The 16,897-nt window shown below is 39.0% G+C and overlaps 1 long non-coding RNA gene across 1 annotated transcript; it reads right to left on the reverse strand.

Annotated features, from left to right (window-relative positions):
• Positions 1-11,817: 11,817 nt before the first annotated feature.
• On the reverse strand, positions 11,818-16,626 carry LOC107768452 (uncharacterized). The gene is made up of 3 exons (XR_001644147.2): positions 16,505-16,626; positions 14,364-14,441; positions 11,818-12,030 (listed from the first exon to the last, which is right to left on the reverse strand). It is a non-coding gene; the product is annotated as an uncharacterized LOC107768452 (long non-coding RNA).
• Between the last annotated feature and the right edge of the window lie 271 nt (positions 16,627-16,897).

Genomic DNA, 16,897 nt, shown 5'->3' on the forward strand with positions numbered 1-16,897 from the left:
TCGGTACAGAGATGTTTGTACTTATCTTCGAGAGGCTACCAAGCTATTAGAAAAATTTCCACTTCTTTCATTCCTAATCGTGCGGTATTTATTCAGCTTGAAGCATATATCTTATGTTCTTTTGCATTCACTCGTGTATGAAATTACGCACTCGATATCAACTATACGCCAACGGTTCGTGATACTACAGAGGGGTTATAAGGCAACTAGAAATGCTCAACATTGTCTCAACATGTGGTCCCGACTGAAGATGCGGGTGTATTGAAAGATCACTCGTGAATTGTGTGGGGGTAGAACAGACCTTGGCATCTTGTTGATTTGTACGAGCTGTAAAGGTTAATATTGTGGATCATCGGACGTTGTGACCTATGACTTCGCGCCAAGTAAGGGAGTCCACTATCAATGGACGGATTGTGGGGTCACATGTTATATTAGTCTTGGCCTGAAATGTATATTTGTGGTACTATAAGGTTCCCCAAAATTTGCACATGTTTAAGGCGTGAGATTTTTGCAAGGGATAAATTTGGGACTTACGATGTGTTTGCGTCCTTAATAATCATATACTTCAGTACTAAAGGAGTTAGATAAACCAATTTAAATTTATAGAAGGTCTACTCAGCGTGGACGTCTCGGTTGCGGATTATGGGGTGCTTTAGAGGAAGTACGTTAGTTGATGAGCTTATAGACTATGTGGTTCGTTCCAAGATTTGTCTGTATGGAGCTTTACTTATCGTTGTGTATAAATAGGGGGAAGAGTTAACCCAAGCAAGAATCGAAGAGTATGTAAAGAAATGGATCAACTAACAATATTAAGTCAGTATAGTAAAAGAAGAAATTGGCCTTGGGAGAGATAATTCTCCATCGGTGTTTGTGGAAAGCATATGGAGAGGGCAGACCAACCAATGCAACACCACCTATTTGGGCTCAGTCTTCAGAAATACTTTGAAAGAGTTTGTTCCCCACACTCTCCGTAATGTGTGGCGCGCAGAGTTTGAACGGTTCTGTAAGGACACCACGACAATATCAGAATATGCCATCAGGTTCAGTGCATTAGCACGTCATATCCCTACATTCATTCCTACAGCAAGAGAACGAGTCCATGGATTCATTAAAGGACTCTATTATGATCATAAAATTTTGTATGACTCGGGAACTACAGGCTGATACTTCAATTTGACTAGTGGTAAAATAAATTGCTAAGATGCTAGAATGTGTTCGGGGTGAGGAAAAAAAAAGGAAACTAAGGAGACCAAAAGGTCTCGAGGTTCTGTATAATTCACCAAATTCTTCTTTGCAGTTATAACTCATTATGGAGGAGGCTTGGGTGGTCGGCCAGCCCAGACCACATTTTAGAATACTCATTGTGCTCCAATTAATGAGGGCACTCATGTGGGACAATCGTCTTTTAATGCACCGCTGGCGCGGGATTTCCTACAATAGTTATTCAGTTATCCGGCACAGACTCAGTATGAGCAGCCGAACCGCAAGTGGGTTGTTTTGAGTGTGGTGATACTAGGCACATCATGAGAAACTATCCGAGACTTGGGAGAAACATATTGCATCAGAACCCATAGGCCACGTACTCCATTACAATTACTACTCTACCTACACTATCAGTTAGGGGTGGAGGACAAGCGGGTAGAGGGCACCTAAGAGGTGGGGGCCCAACCCATTGATATATTTGCTATGGTATGACAGAGGTCGCTACATCAGATAGTGTCATTACAAATACGATCTCGAGTTATTACAAAGTAACAATTTCATTAACTTGATTCGGTTCTGAGTAGCGAGGCAAATCCTCCTAATATTCTCTACTCATGACTGAGTTTCTTAATCCTAAAATCTACTTATATGAATACTCTTGTTGGGAGATGTTATGGAGATAGTTATGTCCATCATTATGTGTTGGTCACTAAGAATAGTGTTGAGCCTAAAAGTGACTTTTGTTAATCATTTCGGCGAGTTTGATGTAATTTTCAAATAATTGATTTCAATTGTGAATTATATTCCCTACCGGTATGAGGGTTCATTATATGTTGTGATTTTATTTAACGGAAATTATTTCAAAGAAGAAAGAAAAGAAATGAAAAGAATTCAATTGGAATAATGTGCAAAATACTTATGATTCAGAGTTGAGGACGAGGTTCTCACAATTTTTAGAGGATGTGAAATATTTAAAATGGGCTATATGCTGCTATTGAAGTTATATGAGGACGAGATCCTTGTGATGAAAATTTATTTGTTTAAATTATCCTTTTTGTGAAATTATAATTTGTACTATAGTATTAACAGGGAGTCATGCCTGTTAGGCTTATTTGATAATTCTTTTATGTGTTATTGTGCATATTTTTGCTAAATTCGTGTTGTAATTATTTAGTTTCAGCCTATGAGGTGAGTGCCAAGTGGCGTAAAATGTGACTCGTTAATTTAGGTAAATAATTATGAGATCTTCATGCCTCGTGCCTCGTTGTTAGTAAAGTGGAGGTTCGAAACGAGATTTTGTTTCAGCAAGTTAATTGGTGATGTTGTAATCAATTATAAATAATTATTAAGACTAGAGATGTAGTTATGGACATATATATGATGTGTTTTATGTTCAAATATCATTGTGATGATGCAATTATGATAATAGTGAGATTAGTGTTATTGATTTGGGTTGTGGATATGTTGTTAGGAGTTATTTTGGTATTACTCTGACAGGTGGATAGACCCAATTACAGGAGAGACTCTGCCGAAATTTCTAAAAATATTGAGAGTTAGTCAAAATTTTGGGAACTTGAGGTGTGTGAGAAAAGAGTGAAGCTATGTGCAGAATTGGGGTCGACTCTACTTCTCATTCGAGGACAAATGATCCTAAGTGGGGGAGAATGTGACACCCCAGAAATTTTTTGAAGTACTTAAGCTATTAAGAAAGTTGATATGCGCTAATTATATTATTTTTTGTGCAAAGACGGACTATTAATATGATGGATATCAATTGGATATGATAATAAGTGTACGAAGTATATTATAAGTGATTTGAGATCTAGAAGCCCAAGTCTAAGCCAAGTTGGAAAATTTTAAGATTGACTAAAATTTTAAATGAGCACGTACAAGATCACACTTTGGACGAACATATATATATATATATATATATATATATAAGGTGTTATGTGATGAACAACCTATCAAATTAAAGGACTTTGAGTCTAGTTTCTAACGCTTTAAACCGTTCATCATTTGGACATTTGTACAAAACGTTATGATTGATTTACTGAAGGCGGGTAATGCTGTGTTCTGGGGCAGAGGCAAATCGCTGTTACCAAATGCGATTTATAAGTCGTATTCGACACCTGCGACTTACCTGGACAGATTACAAAACGCGAGTTTCAGCCATTTTTAACACATTTGGAGCTATGGAGCTCGGATTGAAGCGATTTTTGAGACGATTTTCACCATATGGATTGGGGTAAGTGATTCTAACTCGATTTTGGTTAAAATACATGACTCTATTGTTATTTTTATCATGAAATTAGTGAATTGGGTTGAAAATGGTAGAAATTCTCTATACCTTAGATTTAAGATTTGGAGGTCGATTTGTTGTTGGAATTTAGTTATTTTGGTATGGTTGGACTCGCGGTTGAATACGCGTTCATATTTTGTAACTTTTGTTGGATTCCGAGACGTGGGACCCACAAGCAATTTTTGATCTAATTTCAGATTTTATTGGAAAATTTGGTATTTTCATATGGGATTGATTCCAATAATTTGTGTTGATTGTATTGAATTATTTTTGGCTAGATTCGAACCATTTGGAGTAGGATAATCCAGGAAAAATGTCTATTATTGGATTGAGATAGCGTGATTTGAGGTAAGTATCTTGTCTAACCTTGTATGTGGGAATTTCCCTTAGGCATTGAGTCTTATATGGAAATTGTGTGATTGAAAACCATGTACGCGAGGTGACGAGTACGTACTTGGTTTATATGTGCAAATTATCTCAGTTAAATGTCACGACCCAATCCCCGAACCCGGTCGTGATGGCGCCTCTCGTGAAGACAAGGCCAGCCAGACCAAAACGAAATACCTCTTTTAAACAGATAATCTTCATAAACAGTAATAACATATATTATAATGCTCATAAATTGCGGAATTTAATGATAATAATAGCAGGAACCATCCCGACACAGCCCAAACCGGGGTATCACAAGTCATGAGCTACTATAGAATCTGCTATAGGTCTACAAGTACGGAATCCAATACAACAATCTGAAGAAAACATAAATGATAGAGGATAAGAGAGACAAGGGGCTGCGGACGTCAACAGCTACCTCGTAACTCCAAATCACTGCCTAGCCTGGAAGAAATCAGCGCTCAGGTGAAGACTCTGCTATACCTGAATCTGCACACATGGTACAGGGAGTAATGTGAGTACTCCGACTCAGTGAGTAATAATTACAAATAATGGCTGAAAGTATGAAAATACGTAAAGGCACAAAGCAAATCCATATCAAGCAGTAAAATCACTTAAAGCAGTAAATCAGTGAAGAAATCAAATGATATTCCCTTTTAAAACAAGTAAAACAGGTAATTAAGAAGTAGAAATCCGCCCTCGGGCACAGTATCAACCGCTCAGCATAGTATCAGCCCCTCGGGCTCACTCTCAATATAGTATCAGCCCCTCGGGCTACCTCACAATCACTCAGCATAATGGTGAGCCATTGTTACCTGACCAAATTGCATCATACAGTGTCATTGTTACCACTATTTCAAATCACATAGGTACTCACGCTTACTGTGGGTGTGCAGAATCTGGAGGGGCCCCTTACGGCCCAAGCGTTATATCAAGTCACCTCGTGGCATCATCACTCAGCATATCCTCACATCACTTAAGCCACTGCATGGCATAAATAGTTTCTCAGGCCCTCGGCCTCATATCACGCAGCATATCCTCACATATGGCCCTCGGCCTTACTCAGTTCAGAAATCATCATAAGCCCATTGGGCATTAGTAAAACAGTAGTTCTCAGCCCAAAACATGATGTAGAAATATCATTTAAGTTTCAAATCTGAGTAAAAGTGGCTGAGTTTGTAAAACAGTAGATATCAACAGGACTGAGTTCAAATAATAAGTCAAGCAGTGAGGAAACAATGATAAAAATCCCCGAAGGGTTCAAATAGTTGGCACGAAGCCCAAATATGGCAATCAGCCCAAATCATGATGGTAACAAATGAATTCCAGTCAAATATTCGGTAAAATCATCAATCAGGATGGACCAAGTCACAATCCCCAGTAGTGAAAGACCACACGCTCATCATCCAGCGCGTATTTTGCCTCAATATAGCACTACGATGTGCAATCCAGGGTTTCAAACCCTCAGGACATTATTTACAACCATTGCTCACCTCGAACTGGCTACTTCTCTAGTTCGTAACGCCTTTGCCCCTCGAATTGGCCTCCACGCGCGTCGAATCCACCCAAAATCAGAACGAATTTGTCACAATATGCTAAGGGAACAAAGCCCAAGCGAAAACATTCGAAAAATATCACAAAACTCGAAATTAGCAAAACCCGAGCCCCGGGCCCCCATCTCGGAATCGGGTAAAATATACATTTTCAGAATCCTCATACCCTTACGAGTCCAACCATACCAAAATTATCCAATTTCGATACCATTTGGTCCTTCAAATCATCATTTTGCATTTTTGAAAGGTTTCACAATTTTCTTCCTAAATTCCATCTCAAATCACGAATTAAATGATGATTTCAGTGATAGATTCATGTATTCTAGCCAAATCTGAGTTAAAATCACTTACCCTGATGAATTTCTTGAAAAACCTTCGAAAAATCACCAAAATCCGAGCTCTCTAGGTCAAAATATTAAATAAAACCGAAAACCTCATATTTATAGGTACCCCTCAGGTATCAGCTAGTGCGGGCCGCACCAAAACGCACGCGGTCCGTGCAAGCCAGTGCAACCGCGTGCCGCACAAAGGCAACGTGCGGCCGCACAGGCCCCTCTCTCCAGTGAAAGGCTTTAGTATTTTGGCCATAACGTTTACTACAGATGTCCAAATTGCAATATCTTAACCTTTCTGGAAACTAGACATGAAGGGATACAATTTTCGTTTTTGAATCACCTCTAAATTCCTTGTAGATTAAAAGATATGAGCTTCCGAAGTAGGACCAGCGGAATGTTCTTCACCGCGGCCGCACACCACTTTGTGCGGTCCGCATGACACCTACCGCGGCCGCGCCCGAATTTGTGCGGTCCGCACGGAACTCACCGCGAGTGCACTCATTTTTGTGCGGACCGCATGGTTGAGTTATGGGGCTTGCAACCCCTGTAGGCCTGTTACAGCTATGATTTTTGCACTAAAACATCCCGGAACTCTCGGAACTTCAAACCAATTGTACCAACACATCTCATGACATCGTTCAAACTTGCTCAAAACTTCAGAATGCTCACAACAACATCAAATCACCAATTTAATATAGGATTCAGGCCTAAGAACTCCAAGAACTCTTAAATTATGCTTTCGATCAAAAGGTCTATCAAATCTCGTCCGAATGACCTGAAATTTTGCACACACATCCAAAATGACACAATGAAGCTAATGCAACTCTCGGAATTCCATTCCGATCCCTATATCAAAATCTCGCCTATCAACCGGAATTTGCCAAAATATCAATTTCGCCAATTCAAGCCTAAGTCTTCTCTACAACTCCAAAACCCATTCTGATCGCGCTCCTAAGTCACAAATCACCTCCCGAAGCTAACCGAACCCTCGGAACTCACTTCCGAGCCTCCTAACACATAAGTCAATATCCGGTTGACTTTTCCAGCTTAAGCCTTCTTAAAAGAGACTAAGTGTCTCATTTCTTACCAAATCCTCTCCGAACTCGAACTAATAAACTCGATCACATAAAACATGGATAACGACATGTAAAGAAGCTGAAATGGGGGAAATGGAGCGGTAACTCATGAGATGACTGGCCGGGTCGTCACATTAAAATTCGTAGATAACCTTATGTATTGAATTGGAAAATTGTTGGGACTTATTAAATCTCTTATTTGTCATGTCTCATTCCTTATTTGTCTAGATTATTTTTATATGATAATTTGGTGCGATTGCTACTTGACTTTTATGTGAACTATATGTTTGTTTGAGTTGCTATTTTTATTAAATTGAATTCTATGCTCTGAGGACTTAAAAACCTCTTTTAGCATCACCTCAATTTGCGTGTGCAATCCGGACGCATAGCTGGAAAACTTATATGTGAAAATCTGTGAAAAATGATAAATTTTGACTATAAAATGAGTTAATTTGACTTCGGTCAATATTTTGGGTAAACGGACCCGGACCCGTGATTTGACGGTCCTAGAGGGTCCGTAGAAAAATATGGGACTTGGGAGTATGCCCGGAATCGAATTCCGAGGTCCCAAGCCCGAGAAATGAATTTTTTAAAGAAAATTATTTCCTGAAATTATTTAAAGGAATTTGAAATGAATTTTGGTTACAACATGTTGGTATCGGGCCCATATTTTGGTGCCGGCGCCCGATACTGGTCTTATATGTAATTTTGATGCTTTAAGAAGTTTTGAAATATTTCATTGATTTTGAGGTTTAATTCATTGTTATTGAGGTTATTTTGGCGATTTGATCGCACGGATAAGTTCGTATGATGTTATTGAGTTAGTACGTCGAGGGCTCGGTGTGTTCCGAATGTGTTTCGTAAGGTTTTTGGAAGTCAAAAAGTTGTAGGTTTTTGTTGTTTAGTGCCCAGGGATTTTACTCTTCGCGTTCGCATGGCCCCCCTCGCGAACACGTAAGGCAAATTTCCCAGGTGCCAAATTTCTTCTTCGTGAATGCGAAGCTTGAGACGCGAACGCGAGGCTGAGGGGAGGAATACCCTTCGCGAACACGTCCATGCACTCGCGCGCGTAAGGGTAAGGCCTGGGGAGGGGTCACCATTTTGTGCATCATGAACGCGACCACTAGACCGCGAACGCATAGGCTTGAGGAGCCAAAGCTCCGCGAACGCGAAGGTCTGTCAGACCTAACTCATTGCGAATGCGATGAGCTTATCGCGAACGCGATGACCAATTTCGCCCAGTTATTTTGAAAGTCTAGAAACAGTAGCCATTGCGGGATTTCTTCCAAAACTCATAACGGCTTCATCTAAACTCCAAATTGGGCGATTTTGGAAGGGGATTTCACCACCAATTAATAGGTATGTAATCTTAGACTTATTTTCTTCAATTTCTATTAACACCCATTGGAATTCTAGGCTTAAATCATATTCTTAAGGGTAGAAAATTAGGGATTTGGGTAGAGTTAGGGCTTTTTAATTATTTGTGATTTGGACCTCGTTTTGGGATTGAATTTTGGAACTAATTCTATATTCGGGCTCGTGGGTGAATGTGTGATCGGGTTTTGATCTGAACCTCGTGTTTTGACCAAGCGTACCCGGGGTCGATCTTTGACTTTTTGGGAAGAATGATTAGAAAGCTATAATTAAGCATTGGAATTGGATTGTTTAGCGTTTATTGATGTTATTAAGTCGATTATGTCTAGATACAGTTGATTGGGGCCAAATTCAAAAGGTAAAGCGGTGTTTGAGGCTTGAGTTGGCCGTGGAAGTTCGAGGTAAGTGTTTGGTCTAACCTTAGCTTGAGGGAATAGGAGTTGAGTCTTATTGCTATGTGGTAATTGTTGAGTACGACGTATAGGCATGGTGACGAGTATCTATACGTTGGTGTCTAGCATGCCCGTGATCTTTATTATAAATTGTTATGACTCCGTCGTGGTTTATTGTGCCTCACATGTTATTATCATCATTGTTCCCTTGCCGAGATGTTTGTCTGATATTATTATTCCCTTCCCGGGATATTGTTGAGATATTATTGTTCCTTTGCCGGGATTCCTTGCGATTATTGTTGGCTTGTAAATAGGAGCAGGTGGTAAGCCTACCACAAGATATAATGAAATAGGAGCGGGTGGTACGCCTACCACAAGATAAAATGAAAAGGGAGCGGGTGATACGCCTACCACAAGATACATGAAAAAGAAGCGGGTGGTACGCCTACCACAAGATACATGAAATGGGAGCGAGTGGCACACATGCCACGAGATACAAGAAATGGGATGGGGTTGCACGCCTACAACAAGATGTGAAATAAAGTGAAATCTGCCTTTGCTTTCCTTATTCTTGCTAATGATTATATTTTGATCCCTTTATAATCCTCTTGATATTCTGTTTTATCTGCTAGTCCCCAAAGCATGTTTCCCCTCCCATCTTTACTTGTTTATTTCTGTATTTCTTTCCCGCTGTATATATTTGAACTGCATAGGTTTATCTGGAGTCTGGTCCTAGCCTCGTCACTACCTCATCGGGGTTAGGCTAAGCACTTACCAGCACATGGGGTCGGTTGTGCTGATGCTACACTCTGCACTCTGTGCAGATACTGGAGCAGAATTGGGATAGTAGCACTTGGGGAGCTAGCCTTTAGTCCATCCAGAGATCCCGAGGTAGTCCTGCAGGCGTCCGCGGGGCCGACATTCTCTTCTATCCATTTATATGTTCTGTTTTCACTTGCTTCCGAGACAGATTGTATTTCCTTTTTCAGTCATTTGTTTGTAGTACTCACAGACAGTCCGTGAACATTGTGACACCAGATTCCAGGTAGAGGAGTATATTGGCATTGTAGTACTGATTTTGATCATTTTTAGCTGTTTAAGTCTTCCGCTTATTCTATTATCGTTAGTCTTTAAATTGTTGATTACTTGTTAACCCAAGTTGATAAAAGGATTAAAATAAAAGAGTTAGAATTTCTATATTTCATGGCTTGCCTAGCTTCTACGAGTAGGCGCCATCACGACTACCGAGGGTGGAAAATCCGGGTTGTGACAAGTTGGTATTAGAGCTCTAAGTTACATAGGTCTCACAATTCATGGACAAGCTTAGTAGTCTGAGGGATCAGTACGGAGACGTCTGTATTTATCCCCCAGAGGCTACAAAGTTAGGAAAACTTCACATTTGTTCTTTCTTGTCGGGCGACTTTGTTTCTCAATGCTAATTAAATTTTTACTCTGTTCTTTCGCAGATGGCGAGAACACGCGCTTCCTCATTCACCCCTCAGCAGCCCGAGCCCCCAGCAGCAGCTCCCACGAGAGGCAGAGGGCAAGGCCGTGCTAGAGGCCGAGGTAGGGGCAGAGCTCAGCCCTGAGCAGCAGCACCAGTGGTGGAGCCTCAAGTTGACTTTGATGATGAGGTTCCGGCCCCAGCAGTTTCGCTGGGCCCAACTCAGGTCCCAGAGGGGTTTATTGCCACCCCAGTTCTTCAAGATGCTCTAGTCCATCTAGTAGGCCTTATGGAGAGTGTCACCTGGGCAGGCTTGCTTCCTGTAGCACCAGCCATGTCTCAGGCTGAGGAGGAGCCCAGACTCCTGCTACTCGCACTTCGGAGCAGGTAGCACCCCAGATTCAGACTCTAGCAGTTCAGCCAGTTGGAGCAGTTTAGCTGGATATGGTAGCTCAGACCGGTGATGGAGCAGCTATGTCTGCCGATACTTTGTAGAGGCTGGATAGGTTCACTAAGCTCTTTACTACCACTTTCAACGGTGCATCTACCGAGGATCCCCAGGATTATCTAGACAGCTGCCATGAGGTTCTCAGGAACATGGGGATAGTTGAGACTAATGAGGTCGATTTTGCTACATTTCGCTTGTCTGGATCCGCCAAGACTTGGTGGAGAGATTATTTCTTGGCTAGACCAGCCGGATCGCCAGCCTTGACTTGGGAGCATTTACACAGCTATTTCTGGAGAAATTTCTCCCCATTACTCAGAGAGAGGCCTATCGGAGGTAGTTTGGGCGTCTCCAGCAGGGTTCTATGACTGTTACCCAGTATGAGACCAGATTCATCGACTTGGCTCGTCCCACCAAGAGAGAGAGAGAGAGGGTGAGGAGGTTCATTGACGGTCTTATTCAGCCGATTCGTCTTCAGATGGCTAGGGAGACTGGGAGTGAGATTACTTTCCAGTAGGCGGCCAATGTGGCCAGGAGAGTTGAGATGATTCTTTCACAAGGAGGTGCTCATGGGTCGGACAAGAGGCCCCGTCATTTCGGCAAATTCAGTGGTACCTCATCTGGAGGTAGGGATTCGTATGGTAGAGGCCATCCTCCTAGGCCTTTTCAGTCGGCACTTTAGCTTTCTCATGGTGCTTCAGGTGGTCGTGGTCCTCAGATGCAGTATTCTGATCAGCAGTTCTACAGTGCACCACCAGCTCCTATCAGTGCACCACCACTTCAGAGTTTCCAAGGTCACACTACAAGAAAATGGGGCTTTAGCGAGGGGAAATCTGATCGTTAAAAGTCCAATTCCGGTCGTTATAAGTTATTAGTGACCGAAAAAAAATCTAGTCGTCACCGGTCGTTAAAGGTCCCGACGTTAAAAGTTAACGATCGGTTTACAATCCGGTCGTTAAAGGATCTTTAGGGACGGCATAACTGTTGGTCGTTAAGTATGTGATTTAGCGACATGATTTTTCCTTCGCTAATTTGTTATCCGGTCGTTAAATGTCTTTAACGACAACAATGTATTAAGTCAATTCAAGTGCTTTTAGCGACCGATATTCCCTTCGTTAATTGTATAATTACTTTTAACAACAAAAATTCTCTTCGTTAATAGTCATTTATCTATTTGAGAAACATGTCTTGAAAGAGTTTTAATGACCACATTTTTCTTTGCTAATATGAAAATGTAATAAATATAATAAAAATTTAAATTACGTGAATAGTAATAATTATTTATATGCTTTCATACACGCTCAACAACACCGGAAAATAAACCAAATACTTGATATCTTGTTAATACAAAGAACTAAATTATCATATTTGAAAGCAGATCAAATAAAATCACATAAAGGATGTACTAGTAGTTTACAATAGGTCAAATGGGAACAAATTAAGATAGATCATCTTCCTCGAGCTCCTTAGCCTTCAATGTTTCCTTCACTCTTCGAAGAAGTGTTGTCCTCCAAGCATCCTGTGGAGTGAAGATATTTAAGTAGATTGTAGAAAATCGGTGTAAAATTATAACATAGTAATATGTGCTCAAGTCAATTAAGCATCCAAGTATAAATCCATGAAGCAGTGATAACAAAACGAATTAAAGAAGATACATCAATATGCTAACTGGCAAACTGTACAATTTCTCTTTCCCCGCTAGCCTGCTTCCCTATGATCTAGCTTTCCTTTTTGTTAAGGGGACAATCTATTTTCAATCCAGCAAAGGAATCCACAGCTGTGTAGCTCACACTAAAGCTAAAAGCTATACCTAAAGTTAGAGAAAACTTCCAAACAAGAGTTAAAAATCATATCATCAAAAAGGTTTTCCAAGAAAAAGCACTTAACTCCAATTTCCTGTGATTTTGTAATTATAATATCTTCATGTGATCAACTTTCAAAAGGCTCAATAAATGTCTTGCCAAATTGTACTTGAATGCCTATAAAAAGGCCAGCCCCTCCTCATTTCAGTCATATAATTCTAAACCAAGAAACCATCTGCCATATATATTCTTCTCAAGAAAACATGAAGATTTTCACATTTGTTTTCATTGCCATTCTCCTCATACAGGTAGTTTTCAGATTGGTATAATTAACATATGCACTTTTGTTTAGTTGTGATGCTATGAATAGAGTTTTAAGCAGCTCTACTTCATATTGTCTTAACAGCTTTACTGGTTGCACATGAATCTTCGACGTCTTCTTTCACGTTTCACAACTTAAAAAACCAAAGAGGAGAAAAATGAGAGTTCGAATAAATGAATTCCAGAAAATCATTTAAGAGGTCATTGCCAATAGCATTTGCATCAATAAGACACCAAAGTAGAATCCAAGAGACAAATTGTGTCGAGAAATGGCATAGTTAAAATGCAATAGGATTTATAAAACGCAATTGACAGACCTTGGTTGTAAGAATATTTAACGAAATGATTCACTGTTTCAATAAACCTGAGATAAAACAATCAACAACACAAACAACTACCACAATTTGGTACTTATCTAGTTATTATCACTTGTAATTGGAAAGAGAACTTGTAGATTAATACCCAGTTCCGGTTTCTTTAAAAAAGATGCAACATCAATAAAATAGTAGATATATTACTTATAAGCTAGCAGATTGCTTCCAGGAATTGACCAAAACTTAAACGTTATTGTGGCACAATCTGCTGCACAATCTACTAAACCTAATGAACTATTGGAACACTGTACAGATGAGTGATGATCAACAGAAAATTCCTGTCAAATCCAAACTTCTTAGAGACATCGCTGCTGCTACAGCCTTGGCGACGATCTATAAGGATGTGAGATCAACTTTACAAAATCACACAAACTTCCTAGAGACATCCCTCTTTCTTACACAATATTCTTGCCTTAAATAGAGATCTTTGGAGTTGCAATAAATAGTACTCCTTCTGTTTCAATTTATGTGAACATATTTTCTTTTTAGTCCGTGCCAAAAAGAATGAGCCCTTTCCCTATTTGGAACTAATTTACCTTTATGTAATGATTTATAGCCACACAAAATATATGTGCCTCATTTTACACCACAAGTTCAAAAGTCTTCTATCTTTTCTTAAACTCCGTGCCCAGCCAAATGGGTTCACATAAATTGAAACGGAGGGAGTAGTATTGTACAACAGATTAGGTGAAAATTAAGAAATCCTATACAACAACAACAAACCCAGTGTAATCCCACAAGTGGGGTCTGGAGAGGGTAATGTGTACACAGACCTTACCCCAACCTTGTGAAGGTAGAAAGGCTGTTTCCGATAGACCCTCAGCTCAGGATTTCTAAACATTTGAATTCTAACAAATAAATCTACTTATTTTCTAAAGCATGTCTGTGTTCCTAGAAAAGGAACAACAAGCAGAAGTACTAGAAGAGCTAAACATCATTGTTTCAGAAGTAAGTCATTGTAACTAAAAAATATAGCCACTCTAATCAAAATTATACAAAGTAGAGTAATAGTCTGTTTATGCAAGTTCAACAAACAACACGCATAAAAGAGGATGGTTGCAATAGGTTGACGGCCAGCATAAAGTTATTCAATTTATGATGAATCTTCACGATACAAAATGCCCCAACTTACTTGAGATCGAGGCATAGTTGTTTGTGTATGAAAGTTCAGCTGGCTCTCACTTAAACCATTAGAATGAATGACTATTCAGGTGAAAGGAGGACATAAATAATGGCAGGCAGAAGGACTTGCATATGAAACTGCTTATAGATATAGCAAATTTCGTGGTTTTTCTACAAGTATTGGGGTTTTAGGAGGCACAAGAATGAGAAAAATAAAGTAATGCTACTCATACCAATTCTTGGCGAAGTCTGTTGCTGTGATGTAGAAAAGCAGCTTTCTCCTCCATCAATCTATAAATAACTGATTTCGCCTGAAAAGATACATCCAGATTAATCATGTTGATAGGGAACTGTAAGGTAAGGAAGCTGGCCAAGATCTCCTTTCAAACATGCTTAAAACAAACAAATTAACCGCAACAAGCATAATACGTTTAAAGGATCTAAGTGTAGCTGCAAATGCGTACGCAGAAAAAGCCATTAGCAAACAGTTTAGGGGATAAGAACATATCAAACTTCTCTTTAGATTTCTACTAAATACTAATATAATATAACTAGCGAGTATCTTATGTGAATTAGGATGACAAGACAACTGTGCTCGGACTAAGAGAATGAGGAGAGGAATGGAGAACTAATCATGAAGAGAATGATGTTCCCTTAATTTGATCAACTAGATATCAAGATAAAGCCTGCAGTAAAACTCAATACTAGAAGAAAGAAACTTGATATATTTCATAATAAATTAAAGATTCTAATATAGGGTGAAATTTCAGGATAACAAACTTTTTACCTAGTTAAGGGTAATCTCTGATCAGAAACCCAAATATTTCTAGCGTATGTCTATGCCAAATGATTAATAATCACTCATAGAAAGATCGTCAGAACAAACTTGAATAACAAATACTAAACCAGCAGTTTGTAGCTCAATGTCATCCAAATTGAAATTAGAAGTTTAGCTCCAACAGTATTTTCAGGAGAACTTTTCTGGGATGCTACTGGTCCCGATAATAAAGATTGTAAGTTTGTTGGTAACATGTCATAGATACTACAATGAACTCGAGTTATTTTCAGTATATGTCACTACATCCTAACGTATTTACACCACTTCTCTAGATAACATATGTTATGATATCATTAGGTCATTCAAAAACATCTCAAAGACACAAGAAACCGTGGTAGATTATGTCATCTTTAGACACCTCCAACGACATGAATGCGCCTGCTAAGGGAATGATGATTCACAAATAGTCAAATAGTACAAATCAGTGACAATGAATATTTCTCATAAGCACTAGATATCAGCAAATAATAAAATGCATAAATGCACACAGGTATAGAATATATAGAAAATTTGACATTCCACAAAACAATGGTATACAAATATATTATTAAATATCATTAGGACATAAGTAAACAAAGACACACACAAATGTTATTGACTTTAATGGGATGTAAATGTATGCTACAATATGGAATTATAATAGAAATTTCACCTCTGAAGATTTGTCATGAGTTTCAAGGAATGTTCTTGTGAGCTCAGAACCATTTTGACTATACACATTTCCAAATTAAAGTAGGTTAAACAATGTTTACGCAATTAGTTAAACTGAATTATTTCAAGTTTTGTTAAGTTACATCATCCTCACTGCTCCTCTTGGATTCATTTTCAGCGTGAGAGACATATAAGCCAATAGTTCACTATCCTCAGTATACTGATGGTTAAACAAGTATACAAATCAGCATAACAACTAAGTGCACATAGGCTAAAATAGATAGATCAAGTACTAGCTCTGCTAATAAATATATACTCAATCAGATTACAATTAAGCTTCCAAAAGTGATCAAGCTAATATTGTTGCACTTGAAATGGTTACCATCAGTTGTTAAACCTACTGCTGCACTTGAAGTTAAAAAAATAGCAAGTTTGAAACCTAGTGTTGTGCATATTCAGGGGCAAAGTGTTGAAGGTGTGAAAGATTTGGATAGTGCAACTGATGCAGGTGTTCAGGCAAAGGAAATAGCTGGGCAGTCACAACATATTACAGATGATCAAGCACAAGATAGAGTACAAGTAGGAAAGTTCCAGCACAATCTACTGCACAATCTACTAAACCTAATGACAACCCTATAGTTATACAACAACTAAAAATTATCAACTTCGATTTTAGGAGGACCGATATTTCGACAGTTATACTTGGCACTCAGTGAAACTGATAGTATGAAATTGACATTGAGAATAAACTGTTAGAGAAGATGATTTAATCGTGATACGAGATATAGCAGTTGCTCATTCAAAATAGATATTTCTCAACAGATGCCTTTTCTAGAAAAATTATTACTCAATTCACATAGAAAAGGGTAAAGTTTTGAACCTTACCATGACGAGAAGAACCTCAAAGATTAGCAGTTATTATCAATGGAGGTGACGAGCAGCTTCAATTTATTCGCTTTGCTAACTCCGTTCAAACCGAGGTTTACTAACTGTTAGAGAAATTTAGGGCTTATTAGGTTTATATGATTGAACTATTTAATTCGAAGTTTGGGGCTTTTTCCCTTTTTTTTGGGGGGGGGGGCGATGGGGGTGGGAGATTTAGCAGAATCTGGGTTGGGAAAAAAATAGGAAAAGTTAGCGCCACTTTTTTTCACCTTTTCATTACTTAATAATTATTTAACGACCGGTTGTGTTATATTATAACGACCGAATATCATCTCCTCATTAATATTGAGCAAGAAATTAGTTTTAATGAAAATTTGGTTGCTATAAATATAC

This window comes from Nicotiana tabacum, chromosome 18, assembly GCF_000715075.1.
Source record: "Nicotiana tabacum cultivar K326 chromosome 18, ASM71507v2, whole genome shotgun sequence".
NCBI classification, from domain to species: domain Eukaryota; kingdom Viridiplantae; phylum Streptophyta; class Magnoliopsida; order Solanales; family Solanaceae; genus Nicotiana; species Nicotiana tabacum.